General features: G+C 43.5%; 1 long non-coding RNA gene across 2 annotated transcripts in view; it reads left to right on the top strand.

Annotated features, from left to right (window-relative positions):
• LOC143352909 (uncharacterized) overlaps window positions 1–25,294 on the top strand; it is a 166,778-nt gene that overhangs the window by 18,628 nt on the left and 122,856 nt on the right. Inside the window, exon 1 of one of the 2 annotated variants that reach the window (XR_013082019.1) lies at window positions 12,026–12,072. The exons of the other annotated variant lie outside the window; for it this stretch is intronic. This is a non-coding gene — a long non-coding RNA (uncharacterized LOC143352909). Of the gene's footprint in view, window positions 1–12,025; window positions 12,073–25,294 lie in introns of those variants that run through there. 2 annotated transcript variants of the gene reach the window in all.

Genomic DNA, 25,294 nt, shown 5'->3' with positions numbered 1-25,294 from the left:
CAAAGGTACAAAGGACCCTCCCGATACTCTTCAAATCCTGCGAAACTAGTCTGCAGGGTGTTTCGTTTCATCGGGTTACATTATCGCTCCGCCTCGGGCGAGGACGCGGATTAAGTCGCAGGAGTTTCGCGAAGAAAAGCAACAGCTCGAAGCGCTCTCCGAATGTCGCTGTTCGACTATTAGCACTGTGCCCAGCCCCGGACCACCCTCCCCCACCCCCGTCCTTCGTTGGCGAGGTTATTATCCTGCCGATTTCATAACATCCTTCGGAGCCGACGGCTCCTTCGCTCGCCCCTACCTCCGTCGACCCCCGGCTCCTTCCGGGACACCAAGTCGACACTCGCACTCCATTAAAGTAATGAAGACACCGAGGACGATTCTCTCACCGTCGCGTGACGCTTCGGGGTCCAAAGGGTTTCCTTCCAAGGAATTTATTCCGCGTCGGGGGCTGTTAAACTGAAAACAAACCCCCGGACCTCTTACCCCCGGCCGCCCCTTTCTCATTTTCCGTGACTCGCGTCTTCGCCTTATCCGAGAGTTCCTCGTGGTCGTATCGTCGTCGTCGGCGTCGTCGTCGTCGTCGTCGTCGTCGTCGTAGTCGTAGTCGGCGTTGCTTCGTCACGGTGCGAAGGACTTTATCGTTTCGCCTGCTTTGCATCCCGGACATTAAGCCGCGCGGACGACCGGGTATTATTCTTAAACTGCCTCGCTCGCGGCTCTTTCAGTTCCCCGATTACCCTCTAATTCTAATTTGACGTTATCCGCGCTCCTGTCGACTGTACTTTCGGGTTCCATAAAAACGCGAGACACGGCTTTCTCGACCCTACTAATTTCTTCCGTCGGCCACCAGCAGAAGCCGTGCTCGGAACGTTCCGCAGCAATTTCCCGGAGTCTGTTCCGCGAGCACGACATTCAGTTTATCGATGCATTTCTCGTGAGACTGTTGTACAGGGTGTCACAAAATTATATGTCACGGCCACCGTAGCGTGATTCTACACCTACGATTTGGTGGAAATTGACGTAGAACAACTCCTCGCAAAATTGACCTTGACCTTGAAAATCGAGGTCAAACAAACTTAATTTGTTTTTTTTGTTTAATCGTGTTCCACTGGTCATAAGAATCAATTGACAAAGCAACGTACTATAGTACGCTATTTACTTATATATTGTCGCTGGATGTAAAAAATTTGCAAATGAAGAAGCTGCAAAAATTATAAGAAATGCAACATCATTTTTTAAGAGAACGGTTGAGATGCGACCCATGGTTTCTTTCGCGAAGTTGATCCTTATGACCAGTAGAACACGATTAAACAAAAACATTTTGTTTTATTACCTTGACTTTCAAGGTCAAGGTCAATTTTGTCAGTTTCCACCAAATCGTAGGTGTAGAATCACGCTACGGTGGCCGTGACATATAATTTTGTGACACCCTGTACATTAATTCGGAAGAAACTTTGAGAAAAATTATGCGATTTTTAACACTAAACCTACCGCCGTCAAAATGACCGATTCCAAGTTTTTTATTTTTCTATTACTGAAATTATAAAGATGATTAGTAATGCTATTAGTAATGCTACTAATAATGCTTCACTTAATAATTGCTATTATTTTAATAGGAACTGTAAATTTAACTCTTTTAGATACACTTAAGCAGTATGACACATTGGTATCCCATACGTACATTTTTAATTTTATTGAAACACAAACCCTAAAATATCTTAATATAAGCATAAGTGGACTTAGGCCAATTTCAAAATAAACGGCTCATGTTTAGTGGAGCATGTATTGTAATACGAACCGCACAGAATCCAAATAAATTCAATCTAGCGAGTTTTATAAGACAACATGTGTTACAGTGATTTCTCTATATATGTCTCCAAAACCTGGATGATAAACGTCGCGGAATTATCCCCACTACCGCGGGGTATAACCGTGTGAGGACCAAAAAGCTCTAGAGGCCTTAGACGCCGAAGATGTAAACATAACACAGCTGATATAGGGTATGACCCTTGTTGTTGACATATATCGAGAATTCACTGTAGTTACTTTTAAGACTCAGTAGGTTTAGTACAATTTACTACAAAGTAAAATTTACAAATTTACTACAATTTACCCCAAATCAAGCCAGTATTTGTTTAAGAAGCTTGCCACCGCACATACGGCCAAATGACCAAATTACGACGACAAAAATATAAAATGAGATTTTATTTGAAATTCTGGCTAGAAATGCTTATAAGAAGACTGCTTAATAATTATCTTCGGAAAAGTAGCTACTTAGGGGTAATTGGGGTCATAAAAAATGGGTCAAGGGTCCATAGTATTTTAATTAAAAAAAAAAATTAAATAAATTAAAACACTAAATTATTTCTGTAGGTTTTAGCGAGATATAATATGCAATAAGAATATTATTTTACAACCTCGTGTTTGTTGTTTGTTGTTAAAACGATCCTACATATATTTACAACCACGCCATTTCATCAAAAGTTTCGAAACATACACTTTAACTATACGTTTCATTTGTATTATAGAATGTTTAGAAAGTTCACTAACACCAAACTTGTCGAATATATACTTTAGCAATCGTTCATTACACTCAAATGACGAAACCTTGAAAGACTGTTCACTTCTTAACACATCAAATAGTTCTTTTCTCGAAATCTTCATTTCCTTTACAGCGCGGTCGACGCGACTACCTGTAAACAATCCGATCTGTTGATCGATAGGGCAAAGATGGGGACTCATTTTTTAATTTTTTATATTAGTTATAAGCCATTCTTTCGAACTAGTAAAGAAAAATCGGTGTACTATTTGGAACTTTTTTTATAACTCCAGCTAAAGTAAGCATATCAATATTTTTTAACCAAAAACAGTATATGATAGAACATACTATATTAACAGTATGTACAACTTATCTTTGTGTTAGCAATAATTGCAGATGAAAGTACGTACCTGACGCTTCAATATCCACGTAGAAAACTTGGCGAATTTAAATTGGAGAAAATAGGATGAACGCAATCACGTCGTCAACAATACTGGCGCAAACAACTGAGATTCGCCGTCCGAACCGTAACCTCACTTTGCGCATGCGCACCAACTACTATGTTGCGTTAACAACAAAAATTCTCACGCTATATTGTAGGCCGTTTCTTAGAGTACGTTATGGTGGTATTCGTCATTAGTTTAGAGAAAATTTATAAATCTACTTTTGTCGTCGTAATGTGGTCATTCGGCCGTATGTGCGCCGCTGTCAGCAAATGGACAAGAAAGTTTTCTGCGAACATCTTGTGAGCCTGTGGGTTCTTGGACATTTTGATTCAGGTGTTGAAAGATTCAAGAAAAAATCGCTCGCGTTTCATAAAAATCGGAACACGTAAGAGACTGATTCGACGCATCGGTGCGTCGAGAAACGCTTTCCGAATACGGGAGGAACAGCGAGACTAAACGTGGTAGCGACGCGGCTGGATTTCGTCGCGGATCGTGCGAGGGATTACGTTCTCCTGTTAGGTTCTCCAGGGATTATGTTTTCTATCGGGAACAGAGAATTCCGTCGACGGGGCGCAGAGTGCACGCTAACCAGGCGGCTCCTATTCAACGATTTACCTCGGCGCGAACGCGTTTCACCGAGTCACCGAGCCCATAAATATAAAAGCGCGTCAGCAAAGTGCTACATTTCGTACTTAACCCCTCCTTCCCGGGATCGGGATTGATCGATCTACTCGGAAGACGTGTTCCCGACCGCGTTGGCCGGGAGCACCATCCATTAGAGGCACCGTGTTTAATCAGAACTCTAAAGTTTCTCGCCGCCGCTCACTCCGGTCAGCATAATTGGTCGTACCGCGGAGCGGCGAGTATTTGCTTGCCGCTTTCAACTAAACTCGTGGAAATAAAAAGAGAAAGAAAGAAGGAAAGAAAGGAAGAGGTATGGGCGACGCAAAGGTGGAAAGGGAGAGGGCGAGTGTAAGAGGGATGTGAAAGGCGGCGAAGGCGTAGGAAGAACGCGGATGCAAGTAAGACTGAAGGGCAAGGATTGTATCGCCCTAGCTGGAAAAGAATAGAGCGAGAGAGAGAGAGAAAGGCTCAAGGGGTTGCACCCAGAGTAAACATGTCAAGCACAGTGCCGCCCATTAATTAGAACCCTCCCCTGCTCTCCCTCTCTTGTCCTCTGGCTCTTCACCAGCGAAAGAAAGAGGTCGTGGAACGGGCGGACCCGCAGCAGCAGAGGGAAAAAGAGGCACACTGTATACGCTCGCGTCGGCCGTCGCGAAACTTCGCGAGTTCATCCCGCCGAAATCTATCGGGTTAACCGTTTCCGACGAATCCGGTAAAAGCATCGCCATTCTATTTTTTTGCGGCCTTTGAAAGCGCCCGATTAATTGTACTGGTTCGTTCACGTCCCACGAACTGTTTTGATTAATGTTTCAGGGTACTACCGAGTTTCTGTAAATACAGTGATTTCTCTATACACGTCGCCAAGGTCTGGATGATAAATGTCGCGGAACTATCTTAAAACGTGGACCGTAGAATCGTTTTGAAAAGCATCTTCGCTTCATAACTTCTGGCGGCAGGGATGAAGAAAAATTCTTAAAAGTAAAACTTTTAGTGCTTGAATAGAGCTGACGAAATTTTTCTGTAACGGGGACAGATATTTTGCACATCAATATTACTTGAGAATGTGACACTGCATTGACTCGTATTGGCAAACGAAGCAAAATATTTTGAGATTCGAGAAGAAAAGCCGCAATTATTATTAATCGGTGGCGGTTTGAAGTGAACGAGATACTCGAAGCCCTCATCGAAATCCGTCAAAGTCAAATTCTCTGATAACCATCATAAAATCACATCGAATTCCTTGATCAGGATGGCTAGCCGATTCCAGTCAGAAAAATCGCGTCACCATGGTCGACGGGAACAAAGCGCTCGGAACGAGAGATCTATGGGTCGTCGGTTCAACATCACTGTTACACGTTCGGGCCAAAGGGAATCCATAGAATCGAGAGGGCTGCGCGCGGCAAGCATAAAAGGGTGAAGCGGCGGTCGTCGTTCCCGGGCCCGTCACGACAAAGAGTTCAATTATTTGTAGGATGGCTGTCAGAAGGTTTGAGGGACGTCGAGATTCGTGAACGCACCCCCTCTCTCAACCCTCCCCGCGCAGAACCGCCTGTGCCCACGCTTCCCACGCCTCACCTGTCCGATAGAGATCCTTATCTCCATTTCCCGTGATGGTGTACGCTAAATACGATATACGGGAGAGGAAATAAATCATTTGTACGACTGTTGACGACAAAATGTTGTCGAGACAAAGGTCAGAGGTAACAACAAAAGCGGCGAGGGAACGAAAAGAACGAAAAGAAACGAGCAAGAAAGGGGTTAGAATGAAGAGAAGAAGAAGGCGGTAGAAAATATATGTACACACTGGCAATCAAAAGACCCGTGCGGGGCACAAGGGGGGAGGGGGGGGTCTGAAAGGGCAACAAAACGAAAGGTCGATAAGTCGTGACCGGCGAAGAAAGGAGACGGGAATGGGAGCTAGGACGACAATATTAGTCGTTCATTATTCCTCAAGCACGTAATTACGGAGCCACGAATGCCCACTTGTGAAGGCACGCGACCCACGCGACATATGGCGAACGACGTGCAAGCACATTCATCCGTACACGTGAGCCGCGAGATCCGTCGATCGGCTCCGGTTCTCGATCCCTTCTCGATCCGGCCGAATCTCCACCACGCGCTCTTGCTGGATCCTCGATCAAAGAGCTGTCCTCGACTCTGCCAGCTACCGCCCCTGTTCGACCGGCTTCGCGACAAAGTCGCCTCTGTTCGTTCGCAATTTGTCACGACTTCGCGGCAATTATCGGGCCTTTTTGTAGTTCATTAATCCGACAAGCACCGTCGACGTAACATTTTCTCGATACGTATGCGACGATCGGTATCCATCAGAGATCGAAATAGACTATTATCTTTCGTTTTTAGAGAAAATTCTGTTCGAACTTGTACACGTTGTCTCGTTTAGGAAAATACCCATGGGAATTTTATGGGTTGAAATATTGCGGTTACGGGTTGTTTTAAAATGTGCTCTCGCGTCATATTTTAGAATCCGTATAATAAAAGTTCTACGGGAATAAATTGTTTTGGAACGTTAATTAAAAAACTTCTGTGGTCCATGGTTTAAATTAAAAAGTTCGATAACTCTTTCAATCTCCGGTCTGTATGAAGATCGTCAATGCTTTTGCAGTGTTGGTATTGGTTTTTCCAGCGAAATACATGCAGTTTTTCAATACGCTGCGCTATTTCGAGGTTCTCTCAACGGCAAAGTAAATGGAGTTTTTTTAATAATAGAGTTTCTGAAAAAGTTATTTATATCTTTTTTTTTATTGATTTGTTAATTTCGGAAAGATTCGAGAAAGCATCAATTTTGTTGAGAAATAAAATTTTTATTAACGCGACAGTATTTGGGAGCACGTATTTACAGAATCGGTCTGTGAGAGAATTATTTGTTTGCAGTTAAGGCAGAAAAAATTTGTTAAGTTGCAGAGACTTTAATTAGGCTCTTAAAATCCTGCTTTTCATTCCTTCCCGACGTATATTTCCAGCTTATTTCGCGTGTATTTTATGCGTCACTAATCTCGGAATTCCAATTAAAAACGGACGTTTTCCGGCTGAACGAACGCTACGTATCGTTCGATCGTTTCCGATATTATATGGCGTAAAAAACGGAACCGGTTCACGGCATAATATCGATTTCATCGTGCAACTTCGTACACTTATACCGACTTACTTGAACATCGAACCGATTACGTGCAAACATTATGATGCCCGAGTAAAAGTAGCAGCTCGGTTACGGCGCTCGACGTGGTTATTTGCACAACCGGTTATGCCGTGTAATGAATACAAAGAGTTTCAATTATAGACAAATTTTGTAAGAACGACTTAATTATGAATCCTGAACAGCGAAACCGACTGGTTACATATCTTCCTTTTCCATTAATAATCCTTAATTAATAAAGGAAAGGATTAATAATTCCTGCAAGCTGCTCTTTGCTTTTATTTATGTTTCGTGTTATTTTTATTTAAACTGCCGTAGATTAATAATATTTCAATGCGGTAGGATATTAGAACGTACATAGTTATAGGGTGTTGGTAAATACAAAGTGGATAGGACGTTGCGTTGGCCAAAAATTTGTTTTAATTAATTACGATTTATTTCTTCTAATAAAGTAGCAAAGTTCTCCTAAAATCTCTTCTAATTAAATAAATACTCATAATCCTAGTAACTCACAACATAAACTCATGAATCGAATAGGGTTGCAATGTAGAGGTGAGAATATACAGTGTGCTTCTTTGCAATATGCATTAGCAATTAATTATAGAAGGGATCGCGATCCTGTAATATATTTTACAACCACAATCTTATTTTTGTATCATTAGTTTTTATTAATATCATACAGAGTAGCATATTCACGGGTAGCCATCTTGAAATCTCCTTCAGTTGCAATGATAAAAAAAAAACATTTCCATTGTCAAGGATTTTTTAAAATCATTTATATACAAAGAATTTCTAATGTTCCCAATGTTACAATGAGCACTTCAAAATTTAACTTTATGTTTCACAGTATCTCAGACGCATTATCAGATCTACCAAATGAATAGGTTTTGTTATTCCTAATAGGTTTTCTTATAAATGTTCACAAGTTTGATTTTGTGTTTCAGACTATATAAAATCTATAACAATCACTTATGCAATGCCGTCAACAATGAAGAAAATGTTTCCATACTTAAATCGACTTTTCATTAATGAACTTAGCTATTTAAACTTTGTGACAATCAACCCAAGCTCAGGGTACATTTGCACAAAATCATTCCCAAAGATAATTAAAATTAACTTTCAATCTTATTGATAATGTCCGCGAGACTAATTATTTATAAAGTTGGACGTAGGTAGTTCGTATCAGACTTATGAACATGACTTTTCCGATAGCTATAGCTTGTAGAAAAATCAAAAAGAAAAATTATATAAATAAGTTTGTAAGACAGACTAGAAAGTAAAAAATAATTTTTTTTTGCCCCGTACAGATTCCTAACCCCACAGTCTACAAGTATTTTCATTGCTATTAAAAATTCGCAGTCACAAATTTTCAGGACTATCTGTATGCGGCTTGGAAAAATTATTTTGTACTTTTTAGTCCGTCGTAAAAGCGTGGTATATTATAAAAATGTCTTTTAATTTAAATAATTATTTTTTGCTTTTTAGTCTCGTGTGCGTTCTCATCCAGTTCTGAGCTACGTTTAAAGTTTCAAATCTCTAGCCGGCAAGTCTTCTCGTCGGGAAGTTAATTTCAAATCAATTGCAAAATTTGTACCGAACGGACAAACCGACAGACAAGAAAGCGAGTTAATAAGAACGTGATAAAAATGGTGGCAACCATTCTCCCCTAAATTTAACACTAAACCTACCGAGCCTTAAAAGTAACTAATACATGTTATCTTATAAAAATGACGAGATTGACAATACATGCTCTCATAAATATATTTATTTCACCATTTCCAACGAAAGCATTTTTACAATTTCAGTAATTGTAAACTAAAAAATCTGGAACGGTCATTTTGGCCGGCGGTGGTAGGTTTAGTCTTAAACTGAACTTAAAGAGAACTCGGAGTATTTAGACGTCTACATTGTAGACAATACTTGACCCATAATTACGGGCGCTCCTAACAATTAATCCGCCCCGAAGTCGAGCATCCGCAAATTGTCTATCACCGGGAGCGACGTATCCGCTGAAAGCGTTGGCCCCCGCCGCAGGTCGAATGATAGCCAAGTCACGTGTGACCGGGGACTAGATCCCGAGCAACAATGTCAGGTTCGGACGCGCGTGTAATCCCCGTAGTTGACTGCGCCCGGTTTACAGTGTGTACACTCGCAGGAACACGTGTGTGCACAGTGTAAGAGGACGCAGACCACAAAGCAGCGATTTCCCCGGCACGAACGCGAATAATCGTCCAAAGTGACCGCGATCGATCGTGCGTGGCCGTGCCGCGACGATCGCGTGCAAACTCGCCGCGCCCCAAACGATCGGCTCTCGATCCCCGGGATCGTCTTCCTGCTCCCTTCCCCCCCTGCCCCTCTTTTTTTTCTATTAATTGCGACAATTTCGCGTGTTGAAATTAGTGCCGATCCAAAGGACCAGTCGACAAAGGACCCGACCCTCGGCCGAGCCGATACCGATCTGTCGCGACTGTCGCATCGAGCACTCATTTTTCGTTACTACGTCACGTGCACGCCGCGTGCCATCTTCAGAGACGAGGACACTCGAGCGTACACCGAAGATCGCGAGTGTCTTCTTCGAGCTCGTTTTGCATTCCAGATAATTTATTGCGTCGTGCGAATCCTCCTTTATCGTTGCCGATCGCGATCGTTCAAACTGTTCACAAAAGTATGTAGGGCAATACGATTTTAATGAGACACGTTGTCAAGGTCGTTCTGATGAAACTTGCAGTTTCAGCGAAATTCCTCCGCCACATTTCGAAAGAATTGAAACAATAATAAGAAAAATACTCTTTTTGCAGAACGTTTCGCGAAACTCCAATTTCATCGGCTGAGTGTTGACAAAAGTATGTAGGGCGATTTTAATGACCTTGAGATACGTAGTCGAGGTCGTTCTGATGAAAGTTGCAGTTTCAGTGAAATTCCTCCGCCACATTTCGAAAGAATTGAAACAATAATAAGAAAAATACTCTTTTTGCAGAACGTTTCGCGAAACTCCAATTTCATCGGCTGAGTGTTGACAAATGTATGTAGGGCGATTTTAATGACCTTGAGATGCGTAGTCAAGGTCGTTCTGATGAAAGTTGCAGTTTCAGCGAAATTCCTCCGCCACATTTCGAAAGAATTGAAACAATAATAAGAAAAATACTCTTTTTACAGAACGTTTCGCGAAACTCCAATTTCATCGGCTTAGTGTTGACAAATGTTTGTAGGGCGATTTTAATGACCTTGAGATGCGTAGTCAAGGTCGTTCTGATGAAAGTTGCAGTTTCAGCGAAATTCCTCCGCCACATTTTGAAAGAATTGAAACGATAATAAGAAAAATACCCTTTTTACAGAACGTTTCGCGAAACTCCAATTTCATCGGCTGAGTGTTACGCTACCGAGTGTAGGACTCAGCCAAAGTAGCTTGGTCGCGAGTTAGTATGGTTGAGAAATCGCGACACTTTAATAGAAATATAACCGCACGCTGTACAGATAGAATATGGGAGCTGTCGTTGAAATTGCTTGGTACATGTTTTACCGGGACTCTACTTTTGTCATGCTGTTGCGTGTTTGAGCCGTTCAAATGCTCGTCGACTCGGTATAAAATAACTCGTGCTACATTTGCGTGCACGTTTCCAGCAGGTGCAGCAGGAAAATGGCTATAATTTTGCAATTTTCAAGCACGATTGAACGCGGCCGCTTCGAGCACTGTTATTATCCTTGATATTGATGTTGTTGCGCATGAGCATATAGCCGACTTCGAAGTCAAACGATTGTTTACGGTTCCGTAGAATTTATTCGGTCTGTACTTACCTGTGCTTTCCGGACATAATTAATATTTCGTATTATTCTTTCCTTCTCGTGGGGAACGGTATATGTAATCAATTACTATAGAACCTGCCAGTTAAATTCATTCATGACTTAAGTGTTTTCCCCTTTTAACAAAGAGCGGCTCGGGAAGCTATCGCAAACATAATGGAGGCCCGCGCTGGAACCGGATACATGGGCAGAACTCTGACCTAACGCAATTCTTCTTGAAACAGTGTAAAATTTTCGCGTGATAATACTGCCATGTATTGTTGTTATTCGCAAACTGTGCGGGAAATACTCTCTTCAGACAGTAAGGGCGGTATTAAGTATCCGGTTTTATCAAGGTCATGAGGTGAGACTGTAAATTGTGTATCTCTACGTAAAATTGTTATTTCTGGAATTTTCTTCTTGGTGAAACCCGAGTGTTACAATAACAAGCCACGAATTCAGGAGTTTTAACGAAAACGTTAAAATATATTCAAACATAAATTCAAAGCTATATTCAATATTGCTCTATATTATTACAACACAACACGTACAATATTGCTGTATTCAATATTATATGCGAATTCAATAAAAGTATCGCCCGCCGGGAATTTATTTATCACAAACTGATAACTGAATAATCAGCTAGTTTTAAAATAGTGGTGGTGGTTTAGGTTAGGTCTGAGTCCATAATTGTTTTTTTCCGAATTATTCTTTCGATGTTTTAACACTAGGATTACATTTATTTAGATTATTTAGATTTATTTACATTTACTAAAGATGCATCCATGAGGGATTATTCAACAAATTTATTTCTTTGGGTATATATTATTAAAGAAAATGGCTAAAAATTTGAGAGATTCACATTCTTGTTATATTTACAAAGTAATGTAAAATAGTAACTTTTAGTGCCCCGTAAGCCTGGTGTTAAAAAGCATAAATATAAACTATTCTTTACTGTCGCCATAGCAAAAGCATAATCGTTGCGAGTTAAGCAAATATGTAGTGTTGCTAACTGTTAGCGTCGCAACAGTCGAAAGTCATAAAAGTCATCCACCCGGAGAAGCCGGCGTGATTTTTCTATATATGTCGCCAAGGCCTGGATGATAAACGTCGCGAATCCACTGTACGGAATAATCCTTTGAGCGATTGCTCGTTCGACTAATGCTTTTTATTCCGTCCAGCCGGGGCAAGTGATTTTTAATCATCCCCGTGGGAATAATTGATCAACCAGCGTTCCTAACCTGGCCGATTAATGACCCCGGCCGAATTCTGTTCCATATTTATCTGGACCCTTCCAGGATCCGCGACCCGGCGGCCCGTTTGGCAATAAATAAATTTCGTCACGCGAAGCCCACAATTCTTCGAACGAGCAGGACGACTCACTCCAGCTATTTCGCGGATCGGCACCGACCGGGCCACCCCACTGTCTACGGACTCACCCCCGGCACCCACACCACCCACGCCACCCCACACGGGTCTGTTGGAACGTTCACGAGCGTCCGACTGTAAATCAATTCGACGCAACGGAGGTATTTCAGTTAAATGACACATGAGTACCCCGCCGAAGGCCCGCTCGTCCCCCATCTTTCTCTCGCCGGTTCTTATTTCGTTTCACCCTCTTTGTCGCTTCCTGCTTCGATCGCCAACCCTCCATATCTGTTCTTCGGTTCTTGTACCAATTTATCGAGTTTCTCCTTGTCGCCGTCCCTGTTCGCATCCCTACTCCCAACCCCCCCCCCCCCCGCTTTCCTGCGAGGGTAGTATATTTTTCTTGATCTTCGCTCTCGATCTCTATTATTCTTCCTCGCTTGCTTTCCAGGTTGCTCCTTTGTTTTCTTGTCAAACGTTTTGCTATTCGCATTCTGCTCCTGCAATTTTCTTCGACCCGCGATTTCGTTAACATTTTTCACGCGAGGAAGCTAAGATCGGTTGAACATTTTCCCAGTTTATTTTTACCGAATGCAATTCCTCTATGCATAGTAGTTCATTTATTGTCCCCCTCAAGGTTACAATTGTATTACAACTTCCTTCCATTCGCCGCTTCTAACCTTAACCTAACCTTAACCTTAACGTAAACAACTGTATACACAAGCGAGAGTGAGAGAGATATATCGTCGAATTTGTCAATAACATAAAATAAAGTAAAAATAATATAAATAAAAATAACAATAATAAAAATCGCCATAAATAAAAATATATAAATTAAAAATAAATTATCGCTCATCACTCAGCATAAAACAAATAAAATAAAACAAAAAAAAATACTTATCCTCTATACATACAATTTCTGAAATTGCGATACGATACATGGCATGTCGTGATATAACTAATAATAATAATAAACGAATGACAAGTTCTTTGGGCTTTTCTTTTTTATTGAGGAAATCTCATAAGAGATTTATTACTACGTCAGGAATAATGCTAAAATCGACTCTTATATTTTGGACATTAAAAAGAAATATCATTAATTCACTCGGGATTAATTTTAATGAGTACTTTATCAAATTTTTCTGGGATCCGGGATAACGAAGTCGTCGACGACATAGCCGAAAGTGCTACAACTTATTTTTTTTTTTGTTGTTCCGGTTCCTTACCGCACCGATTAACAATGTGTAAATGTTCAAACTTCGTTTCAGGAGATGAATGAAAATAAACGAAACAGAAGAGATTTGTTTCTCCCGAGATATTAAATCGCGACCTCCGGCTCTCTACAGTTTGCGACGCCGGTTGCTATAGTAAATACCGCTCCGACTTTTCTCTCTGCCTCATTGCCGCTCGTTTCCTCCTCCCAGCACTCCCTTTCCTCCTCTCCTCTCATTTTCATCTACTAGTTTCACTCTTTTCTCCGTTCGCATCGTCTTTTTCGCCTCTCCTACACCCCCTCGGTCGCACAACCCCGGTCACCTAGGATTCTACAGGGTGTTTCTTTCATCTGAAAACGGTAATATCTCGTGACGCACTGAGGTTACGAAAAAAATTTCTTCACAAAAATTGTCCGATAGGAAAAGTTACAAATCTGTAACATAATTTCTAATGTTTTGTAACAGTAATATGTCGTTGAATTCGTCTCGGAAAATGCTGTCGTGACAAAAGGAATATATGGTCCCACTGGAAAAAATTAATTTTAAATTCTCCCCACCACCGCTCGGGTCCCGAAGAAATAATTACACCGTACGATTGTTTCCTTCGTACCGAATAATTTTTGTAGACCAATTTTTTCGTGACTTCGGATAAACGAAACACCCTGTACACGGTTCGCGTATAGAATTGAACGCGACGCATTGTCCGGCGCAGTCTGACCGTAGGATATTGCGGGGGGGATGAGGACGAGGACAGGAGGGGAGAATGACTCCCGGACTGCTCCGGGAGGAAGACTGCATTCGGAGGGTCGAATAGGGTGAAGAGGAATAAGCGAGGTGGGCGCCAAGTCTGCCGAATGAAACGAGTGGAACGGGAGAGCCGAGTTATGTACCGTCTACCCTTGGCCAATGGGCGCGTTAAATTATGCCTTGTCTCGACTTCGACGATGCACCTGGACACCGAAACGCTCGGTCACTCGTTCTACGATCGCATCCGCACGCTGTTCATACTCTTTTTTAGCCTCTTTCCGCTTTGCCGACGATCACAACCAACCCGATCAATTAATCCGAGCCAATCCCGCGCTCATTCGCCAGGAAATATTAAATTACGGCCGTCGAGCCCTAAAAATGAACTTGAAAATGTAGTTTTTAATTATTGCGGCTCTCGGATAGACGTTTCGAAGAGATAATCCAAGTCGAATAAACTGTTCCGTGTTACACAAGTTACTCAAGTTTTTCTACGCTTGTGATTCCGAAAGGAAAATCTTATTGCACGCTCATTTTATGTAAAAAATATTTAGACACGCATAAATTCATCTATAATGATTCAACTGCGCGGGGTAATTTTATATAAACATTTCTGTAATAATTGGGGCAATCTGTAGGAGCGATAGTTGCTGTATAGTGATTAATAACTTGTAAGTGTCCACGGTCTGAAGAATCAGTCAATGTACTCCTTGCACAGAGTTTAATTTCTGAGAAAACTTCGTCAATGGGGTTCATCGTTGGAGAGTACGATGGCAGAAATAATAGTTAGAGGGAGCTTGGGAAGTAATAAAACATTAACGATCCCACGATCGTGTAATCTAACAATATTAACACTAGGTTTACGGAGCACTAAAACTGACTATTTTGCGTTACTTTATAAAAGTAACAAGACCGTGCTGCCCACAATTTTAGCAATAAAATAATATATACCCCAAAAAATAAATTTTCTAAATAATTTCTCGTGTATATTAACCTAGTGTCTAAATAATTTTAAATTAAAAATATTAGAATCCGTAAACCTAGTGTTAAACGTGCGAAAGAATCTATTTTGCCGGCCAAATATAAAATGTAAAATTTCTTAATTCCTGAGCGATTCTTGAACGATCGGTTTAACGTTTCCCCAAACGATCTCTAGTGAATCTTACCAGTCTACGATCTAGAATCTCCAGGACTGGCTCTAAACGCTCCGGTTGGTGTCGAGAGACACGAGTTACTGGACGGTTTCCGTTCCGATAAGGGATCGCGAACGATCGACGGGAAGCGATTCGACCGTTCCAGTCGCTTCCTCTATGATTTTTCCGCGCGGCGACTGCGGTCTGATCCATTTACTCCGGAGCCCGTGCTCGTGTCCGGTAACGAGGCAGAGCGGCAGGAAGAGTTCCAAGTTTTATAGACGTCGACTCGCGTTAAAAGCGAAAAGGCGGCGCGACCGCACGGGGGTGGTTTAGGTTGCGAGAAATAAGGGAAGAGCGCGCGGCGATTCAGGAATTGCGTAATGAGACTCTGAAAATATAGCTAACGGCGATTGTCGAGGGTCAGTCTACCGTGCTTCAACCCGTAACTGTCTATTTTTATTATTTTCCCACCCTGCAGACTCGCTTCTTCCCCGTTACTACGGAAGGAGGCACCCGGGGTCGCTCCGGCGGCTGTGTTCCTTTATCCTCGGCCACCTCGATGCGTCGCGTCGCGTCGCGTCGCCTCGCGTCGCGTCGCGGCCCGGCCCGGCGTCAGAATAGCGCCGGCGATAAATTCAAGACGCTTACTGCTTTTCGATGGCGGCGAAAGTCCGGCGGGGAACGCGTCGATGAACCCTCGGCACGAGCTCATCCGAATTCGCCGCATGATATCCACGAATCTTGGAAAATATCGAATTTCTTCCGTACTAATGTTTCTACAATAACGATCGCAGAAAATTTCCGAGATAAACATAATTTTCACGGTTCTACGTTTTGACTGCTCTGACGGACGCAAATCTTGTTACTAGATCTTTACAATGTTCTTGAGATTTTTGTCCCCATTGTCCCCTACTCGGTTTCGTAATTGTTGAAGATGGTGGAGAGTGACATTTTTCGTTTAATTACCACCTCAAGAAGGCTCATATTTTTCGGGTTGGATAATGGGCTGTACATTGGACAATCAAGAATTTTAAAAACAGTGATTTTTCTATATATGTCGACAAGATCTGGATGATAAGTGTCGTGGAATTATCCCCACTACCGCGGAGTATACCCCGTGAGGGGCCGCGAAGCTCATACGTATCGTCTCCTGGACGATACACGACGCCGGCAAGACCCGTGTTCATGACATATATCGAGTAGCTGATAATCTCACCATTCGTACACTATTTTTGATATGTGCTTCCGATCTCAAAATTAACTATTCAGCATAAATGACAAAATTAGCCAATCGTTCGCAGAGCGCATGTGCGAACGGGTGTTTACGGTCGCACAGCGTGACACAATCGGCGTGGTTGTGCTGAATCGAAACTTTAATCCTTTCTGCAGCCATAAAACGCAAAACGCGTGTCCATTCTATCGGAATACCGTTGTCGTACCAAGAATTCTCTCGGTTCCTTCATCGATATACCATACACGGTTACGAGCATACAAATTTCAACGCTGAACGCCGGCCGGTACATTTTCAACAGTTTTTTCTGCCCAGCGTGTCGGCGAATCGGATTGCATTCAGGTGCTGCGTTCGAGTCGGGAAAAATGAACGGGAACAAAGCGACGAGAGAGAAAAAGCGTCGGACGCTTTTGAAAAAATAGCCGTGTGTTTGTAGTCCCGCGCGAACGCGGATGGCACCGAATAAAATTGCCCGTTGCTCGTATGCACCAGCGCGCGTTCGCGCGCGATTCATATCGAAAATGTAGTTCCTCGAGCAAACTCGTCGCGGCGTCAATTCGAGGATAATTTTTTGTCTCTCCTTTCGACATCTGTTTGTTATTGTCGCTCCGCGAGACAGGATATCGATGCCCGGGAACCCGTGTTTTATTAGATGGAATTTCTAACTGTAACGACCGCTCCCCCCCCCTCCCCTCCCCTCCGCGCGGCCCTCTTATTGTCTTCGCGTCTGTGCCTGACGAAATTGCACAGTCGCAACGGGGAACGCCCGGAGCTGAAAAAGGAAACCCGTCTCGGGATCAGGATCTTCCTATTGTCCTGGCACTACGAACGTAAGAACACACACACACACACACGCTGTCGCTTCAAAGTATTTTCTCACTCGCGTCTACGGTGATCGACAAAAGTATTGGCACAATACGACATTCTACGTACAGTGACTCTAACATTCGAACATTTCGAAATACGATAAGTTTTTTAACACCAAGCACAAAACGGGTACCCATAAGTAATGAATTATTTGCAAAGAATTGCCGATCGTTGAAGCGAAAACACGTATTCTTTTACAGTTTTCGGTAAAGCAGCCTGTGTTCGAAATATTTCGCGCGAAATTCTAGAAAAGAGTTGCACCAAATACCGCTCAAATAGTTAACATCCTTCGAAAAGATTAATTTTTCATTTATTTAAGCTCTTCGGACCTGTTTCGCGGAGACAAAATATTAGTCAGGGTTTGTAGCTCCGAGGACTTAGATCATGTTCTACGGCAGTGTCGTCTTTATGATTCCCGAAGAACTAAATTAGTAAATAAGCTGCGCAAAATTAGGTTTTGTCTACCATTAACCCGTTGCACTCGAGTGGTGACTCTGAAGCACCGCTAGAAATTATTGTGGCATTATTTCAAAGAAATTACAAAAGATATTACAAAATATTTGTTACATTACAAAATTTGTATTTAATAGATTGCTAAAGATTTACATATCATATGTAGAAATCGGATCGGTTTCGTACGAATAACATGAAAATATTGCAAGACGCAAGAAAAATTTAGTTTTAGATTGAAAATAGCGCCGAGTGCAAAGGGTTAAAAGCGGACATTTTCTTTGCTAAACCTATTGTTAAAGCCTGCGAATATACCTTCCAGTTTTTAATCGAGTTCTCTCATCGTACACTAACTGTAAGCCTACTGTACAATTGTTAAAGCAGAAATAAACCTATGATAGGTTTCAGTGGGTCAATAAAAGAAGAAATTAGTCAGGGTTCAATAAAAGAGTATTGGGGGTACCCATAAGTAACCAATTATTTGCAAAGATTTTCTATAAGAGACTATGTAATAAATGAAGGAATAAAAACTTGAATTCACTACAAAGTTTGTTTCAGATTTCAAAATAATTGATTACTTATGGGCCCCCCTAATGGACGGCGTTTGCAGCGGAGATCGGGGAATAGAAAAGAGATACAAAACACGGGAGAGCAACTCGGTGAGCCAATAGGCCTAGATAGGGAGCACGGTGGCACTTTCGTACGTAAAACAAGCGAAATGGTTTTGACATGAAGTGGTGGCCACCAGCGGCGGTGTAGACGTCGGGGTGGGGCGGCACCATTCCATAATCCATTGTGTCCAGTGCCAATTAAACGGTGCTGCCATGCGTATGGTCAGGAACTAACCGGCCGTTCTCAACACGATCACGGACCTCCGCTCACGCATATCCGTGTGAGAGAGCGTAAGAGGAGAGCGCAGATAGCCGGAGGAGGAGGTGAAGGCAGAAGTAGAGGACTGCCGCTGATTGGGGAGCATCTGGACCTCTGCCCGTACCGGCAATTACCAAACCCGGTTACCTATAACTGTGCACCGTTGTACATGTACGTACACGCTCACAGGCACCCGCAACGGGGCACACGACGTGTGTGAATGGTGCACAGACTGTTCCGTAAAATGGTCTGCGTGGACATTGTTTACCTACGGGAGGTGGTCGAGACAGGGTGCAACGAAGACTTTTTGCTCTCCGAGCTTTTCAACGCTGGCCAGCTTAATCGAGCCGGTATCTTTGCATTGATGTCGATGCTCGTGTTCGAGTTTCGGATTTCGAGTTCCCACTTGTTAATTGTTTTCCTCGCGTCTCTCAGATCGCTGGGGGAACCGTACTTACTACAATCTATTCATTTAGTTGATGGATCTCGTATACGATTTTATTACACACTTTGGATCCACTGCGGTTTCTCTGTATATGTCGCCAAGGCCTGGATGATAAACGTCGCGGGATTATATCCACTACCGCGGGGTATGAGAGGCCTCGGACGCCGAGGAGTATCTCCTGGAGGATACACGACGCTGTCAAGACCCGTGTTGTTGACATATATCGAGAATTCACTGTATCTCGAATATCTTATCTCGATGATAAAGCTTCGGGGTAATTTTTTGGTATAGTGGATTTCTCAATGACCTTGAAATACGTGGGATATAATTCCGTCGGACGACCTTCGCCCATCAGTTTGGTCACAAAGTTGTGGTTAGAACTGAATTTATTAATTGACTCATTTACTGGATCATTTGACGTCACAAAATTTTTGCGAGTAATCCAGGGTTGAGCTAGAAGTTGCCCCTGAAAATAATTTATTACAGACGAAAGTATTTAATTTAGAAGAAATCTGAGAAACTAGCGTGCAAAATACTGTTTAACACAACCTGTAGATACAACACTGAAAATCTTGCGAGCAATTTTGTAACAATAAATAATGTCAAACCCAGTGGGTGGTTCGGCAATGCCCGGAGAACTTGACATTTTTGCAGGATGTCGATATCGAGGACTATTGTTTCGTGAATCAGCTTGTACAAACTGACCCATACGCGCACGGCACACACACGTACACGCAGACGCGCGCGCGGCTCGTGGGCGCTGAACGTGACCGCGGTGCGTTATAATCACGATGGGTCGTCAGTCGTGCGCACCGGATCAGTAGAAATACGTTGATTGGTCGCTGCCACTTGATCCGAGCCAGACTACGGTCCGGCCAGGTCCAGAACACGACCGGTCGAGTTTTCTCTCGCGACGATGTCTCCCCAGCTATTGTGGTTTCTCTCGGGATCTCGTCGTACAGGGCTGAATTACCAATTCGAGACGTTCGGATTTCCGTCGCGCGACGAGATTCGATTGTTTCCGGTTTGTTCGGGCCACGCCGGGATCCGGGATCCGGGATACGGGATCCGGGATACGGGGAGATCTGCTCGATGGCGAACACGGGGTCCGCGCGATATTCTCCCCCGAATTAAAATTCACCAGCTCCCTCTTTCCTACGACCTCCGGCATTAAATTCCCGTCTCGACGATCGGAACCGACCTCGCCCCGATGTTTGCTCTTCCCGAACTGTTTTCGAAGCGCAGCTCGTTCGGTCCTCGAGCCTGAGCGTTCAAAAGTGGTCGGGAGATTGCACGAAAATTGAAAAGTTATCGGTGAATTAAAGAATTTGGAGCCCGTCGAAAACAGTAGAAAAATGCCGGTTGGATACGATGTAATTTAACTTCTTGGATAGCGACACGAAGTACAGTGAACTCTCGATATATGTCAGCAACGTACGTCAACAATATACGTGGTATGTTTACACTCCTCGGCGTCTGAGAACTCTCGAGCTTCCCCCCTCTATACCTCGCGGTAGTGGGGATGATTCCGCGACATTTATCATCCAGCCCTTGGCGACATATATAGCGAAATCACTGTATTATCAAGCAGCGAACAATTTTATTATTTCAACTCATCTCGAACGCCAGTATGTTTAACCAGTTCACTGCGGAGTTTAATTTTGAAAATCCCTCACGGGGCGCGGAATTAGAATCAAGCAATGACGAGTATACACGTTGAACGCTATTACAAATTTTACGAAAAAAGTAAAGCAAAATGAGAAAGAATTATATTTTTATTCGATACGAAATTAACAATACATTAAGGTCAACCGCACTGAAATAGAGTTTTGGATTGACGTGTATAAACGTCGAACGCAGTGAAGTGGTTAACGTAAAGATCGTCGATCGATTTTCACGATTCTTAAAAGCAATACAATACGTATACAATACTGGAATCAGAGTCGCCGGATCAAGACTTGTCCCCCACTCTACTCTTCCCCTTCTACGTCGATATTCCCCCACGCTTCCGCCAGGGGGCGGTCACGTGATACGTTTCGCCTCTGTCGCGCATGTGTCACGTGACTACTCCGGTACCAGCGGAGAGGGGGTACCTTTTCCCCTCGATTCGAGTCTATTCCCCTAATCTGGCGACTCTGACTCGAACGCCGCTCGTATCCAGGCGACACGTGCACGAAACGACAAGGATCACTGTAACACGGTGTTCGAGCAATGCCGAAAACCTGTGCCCGTATCAATTCGCGATTCCGTCGAAACTGAATTCGATGAAAGATGCGAGTCGTAGATATCCGGGCACGAGGACGAACGAACGCGTATTCTTCGGGCTCTCGTTTCCCCCGCTAACGCACGATTGTTCCATTCATCGTAGCGAACGTGTTATGGCAAGGTTCGCAGCGGGTTGCACGGCAGCGGGTATGTGATCGGTGATATCTGTGTTCGTTAATGGTGGCCAGACTCGCTACCGTCATTCGAAACGCGAAATCATCCCCGCGCTCGCGGCTCCTACGCTTCCACGGTCGCCGACCCGGCGATCGTTCTAATTGTTTACGATCGTTCGCTAATGGTTTTAAGACCATCATCGTTGTCTCTTTCTTTCACCCAAGCTTTCTACCACCGGCGGCTGTTCGGCTCGACTTCACCTTTTGTTGTTTTTTTTTGCGCGAGGTACCACCGCGAGGTAAAGTTTACCGGCATCAGCTTACGTCCGGCTGAGGTATCGTTATGGGATTCGAGAATCGCGTAGGTTATTCGATACAATCCCTTAATCGGTGCTCGGGTGTTTAACGTCGCTCGTATTTCATCGACGCGATCCGCTTCGCTCGGGGATTAAATTCGTTGGGATTTATCGCGCGCCAAATATTGAATTCATGCTGCCGATCTTATTGAGGCGAGCGGAGCGCGGGTATTATGCGATAATAGCTTTTCTGCGCTGTGCTCAGTGGGGATTGTTTCGTGGGGGGGGGCACGCAGAGTCGAACGTTCGCTGGATTCGAGCGTAATTGGTTACATGATTCTTAGCGATTTGCATTCTTTTTGTTCTCGGCACGGGAAGTCCGTGCTACAGATTTTTGTTGATATTTATCGCTCTAGGACAGTCCCATTCGCCCGTGCGAGCGTACGAACCACGCCTCCTTTCGATGGTTCAACATATGACACTATTTTTCCCGCTGACGTCACATTGCCCTCAGCTATCTATATATGGGCCATCTGAATTCCATAGTCTAGACCAGAGCTGTTCAGCGTTTGCCCGTATGGGCAGCGATTTTCTGCCCTGGGCATACGCGTGGTACGAAGCCACACCCCTAGGGCACGAGACCACGCCCCCGCGACACCAAGCCACACCCCCTGGAGTACGAAACCACGCCCTCTGACACGAAGACACGCCCCCAGGGCACGAGGCCACACCCCTGCGACACGAAGGCACGCCCCTATGACACGAAGCCACGCCCCCGCGGGGAAGGCTGCATGTATCTGTCACACGATTGTCACAGCTACGGCAGTGCTACGGCCTACCCCCACTCCGCTAAGTCACTTGCCCGTAGCTGTGCCCGCGGGCATCGGCGGGCGACCTTGCTCGCTAATACGCATGTTGAGCAACTCTGACCTAGCCTCTACCAGTCATATGTTAAGCTCTCAAGCTAGGAGTTTTCGAGCACGCGCTATTCCTAAGTTCGCGAACTAGTTAGCTGCATTGCCGGTAGAATGTTGAACCCGACTCAACCTAATTTCTTAAAGCATTTCACACGAACCACTTTCGCAATTGCTGAACGTGAAAGCTTGCGTAAAATGTTTTATTATTGTATTAGGAGACGACGTTCGTCCGTAGCGATTGCAGTCGCGGGAGAAAGAAACGGAATACATAGTTTGGAGATTCATATCGCGTCGCGTCCCGTCGTCCCGCGAGAACCTCTTTCCCCGTTTTATTTTCTGGATCCTGTGGACTTTAGTGTCGCGACGCTGCCGGACTGCTTAAACTGCGGTGCCTCGCGCCACCGTATCGTTTGATTATCGTTATCGCGCGACCCGCTCCAACTTCGGCCGCAATTTTCATCCGCGAACGGAACTGTGGGAGGGGCGGGGGGGGGGGGGGGGGTGAAATAGGAACTTCGAATCTGCGGCAATATCGTGGAACCTTTTTGCTGCTGAGATTCTTGGTGCCGGCGATACCGTACAACGACGATTACCCGGAAGAAACTTTTAGATAAGAAAGCGCGGATGAAATATTAGGGGTAATAATCAATTATTTGCAAGGAATTTGTTTTGCCTTGAGTTCTGTACCGATCGTTCAAGAGGAAACGCGTATTCTTTTATCGTTTTCGGTAGAGCAGCCTGTGTTCAAAATATTCTAAAAAGTATAATTTCTTTTTACAACCCGGTAATAAAATGGCGGCGTCCGTTGACGATCATATTCGTCACGAACCCTGGATTTCTATAAGAGGGGTATTGCAAATTTGCAGGAAAGATGGCAAACTATCCTTGATAATGATGGAAATTATATAACAAATTCAGAAATAAAAACCTAAATTTACTACAAAGTTTGTTTTAGACTCCAAAATAATTCATTACTTATGGGTCCCTCCTAATATATTCATCATGACTCTCGATACAATTTAATTGTCAATACACAATCCTTACCACGTTGTTTTACAACTTGGAAAAATTGCAAACCCGATTTAGGGCAGATACATCAAGGTACATTTGCGACATAAAAATATTCATAGAAAATGTTAGGTACGGATACATCGAACTCATGGCTAAAGTATATGTCGATAAGCATTAGAGAAACTATAAGTCCCACTTATACAATGTTCTATACGACGCGAGTAAAGATAATAGTTAGCATTAAGGTCTCGCGTTTTGAACGCTATAATCTTCTTTCCCGTTTTGTCAGAATAATTTTCTTTGTTCATACTCGTGGGGTAATTTCCAAGTTTTATTCGCTTCTTCGAATCGTTTTGTTGCGTGCGTGCCTAGCAATGCTACGCGCAAACTGTCCCCTATATGTTCAAAATTACTTTATCGTTCAATCTATACTAGAGTATCATTCGTGATAACAGCGCGATACTCCGCTCTAAAATATAGAAAAGTGCTTTAGATTTCTGTGAATAGTCATGATCAGAGGTCCCATATCGACAGGTCACTTTCTGGGACCGCGTGTCGTCACGTGGTCGTGACAATTGATCCATAATTCGATGAGCAGTCACGATCGACGACGATCAACGCAATAAGACGACGGCCCGCTACTATTCACGGACCCACGTGCCGTATAAATTCATTTATCCAGAAGTTGTCGATAACACTCGATGGCAATCGCGAGATTTATGGCTGTGGGACCCTCCGATCTTCTGTATAGGGTGTCTTGTACTGTATTGGAAGTATCCAAGACGACTCGGGGTACAAAAGAAATAGATAAAGCAAAGAAATATAGTCTACGTGTCAGATGCTTGTATTTAACAGTATAAATAACAGAATCAATTCAATTGCTATAATACGAAGGTATGGAGTTCTCATTAGACTGCAGATTTATGCGTTTATGTCGAAAAAAAGTAGGTGCAATTTTGAACAGTGGAAAGCTTTAAAGAATTTATGTACATTAATATATTATTTTGAACTAATTGAAACGATCGAAAAGAGAAAAACTTTTTTTCTAGCTCCGGCAAGTGATGCAGACAATTTTTATTTCGCATAAACATCCGCAGTCTAGTTATAATTTTTCTATGCATTTCAAGACACCTCGTAAATGTCCACAGAGTACCCTAATTCTTCTTTTTCTCCCTTTCCCTCTATGTAGTATTATCTCGTATTCTCTGGTGCGAATCGTTGTAGCATCAAGATCGGTAATAATCCCTTGATCTGTGCGAGATGGGAAAAAAACAATCAAGGGTACCCGTAATTCCTTTCGGTCTGTAAATTCTCATTAGGACGAAGGTGTTTTTATACGATTGCCCCCTAAAGGTGGACCATCCTGTCTATAATGAAATCCGCCGGTCACCGTGTATTCTCGATCTCAATTTCGATCTACGATACACCCTGTACATTTCCGTGAGATCCCACCTACATGCCGGTTCCCTCCCTATCCGTCTTCGCCGTGTTATTATCTCATCTCGGCCGGCCTCTATCGAGACGGGCAATAATAATTCCTCGGTCCTCGCGGGGCGAGAAAAACGATTAAAGGTCCCCGGTAATTATTTTCGTCCGTCGATTGAATAAACGTTACCCCGGGGGCCGCTTCAATTAGGATTACTCTGCCTTTTCCGCGGAACCCGGCATTAAATACAGTTTAATGAGCCTAATGGCACTTTAATCCTTCCCTTGTAAGGACGCCTTTGAAGCGTGCTCACGAGAGCCCCGAAGAAAACTAAGCTCTTCTTCGTCCCTGCTCGAACCGGTGCGGTGGCGGCGCTGAAACGTTCCTCGGCGGCGCGG

The sequence above is a fragment of the Halictus rubicundus genome, chromosome 3 (assembly GCF_050948215.1).
Source record: "Halictus rubicundus isolate RS-2024b chromosome 3, iyHalRubi1_principal, whole genome shotgun sequence".
NCBI lineage: Eukaryota > Metazoa > Arthropoda > Insecta > Hymenoptera > Halictidae > Halictus > Halictus rubicundus.
The sequence above is the reverse complement of the archived record's forward strand: the minus strand, read 5'-3'. Positions and strand labels throughout refer to the sequence as shown.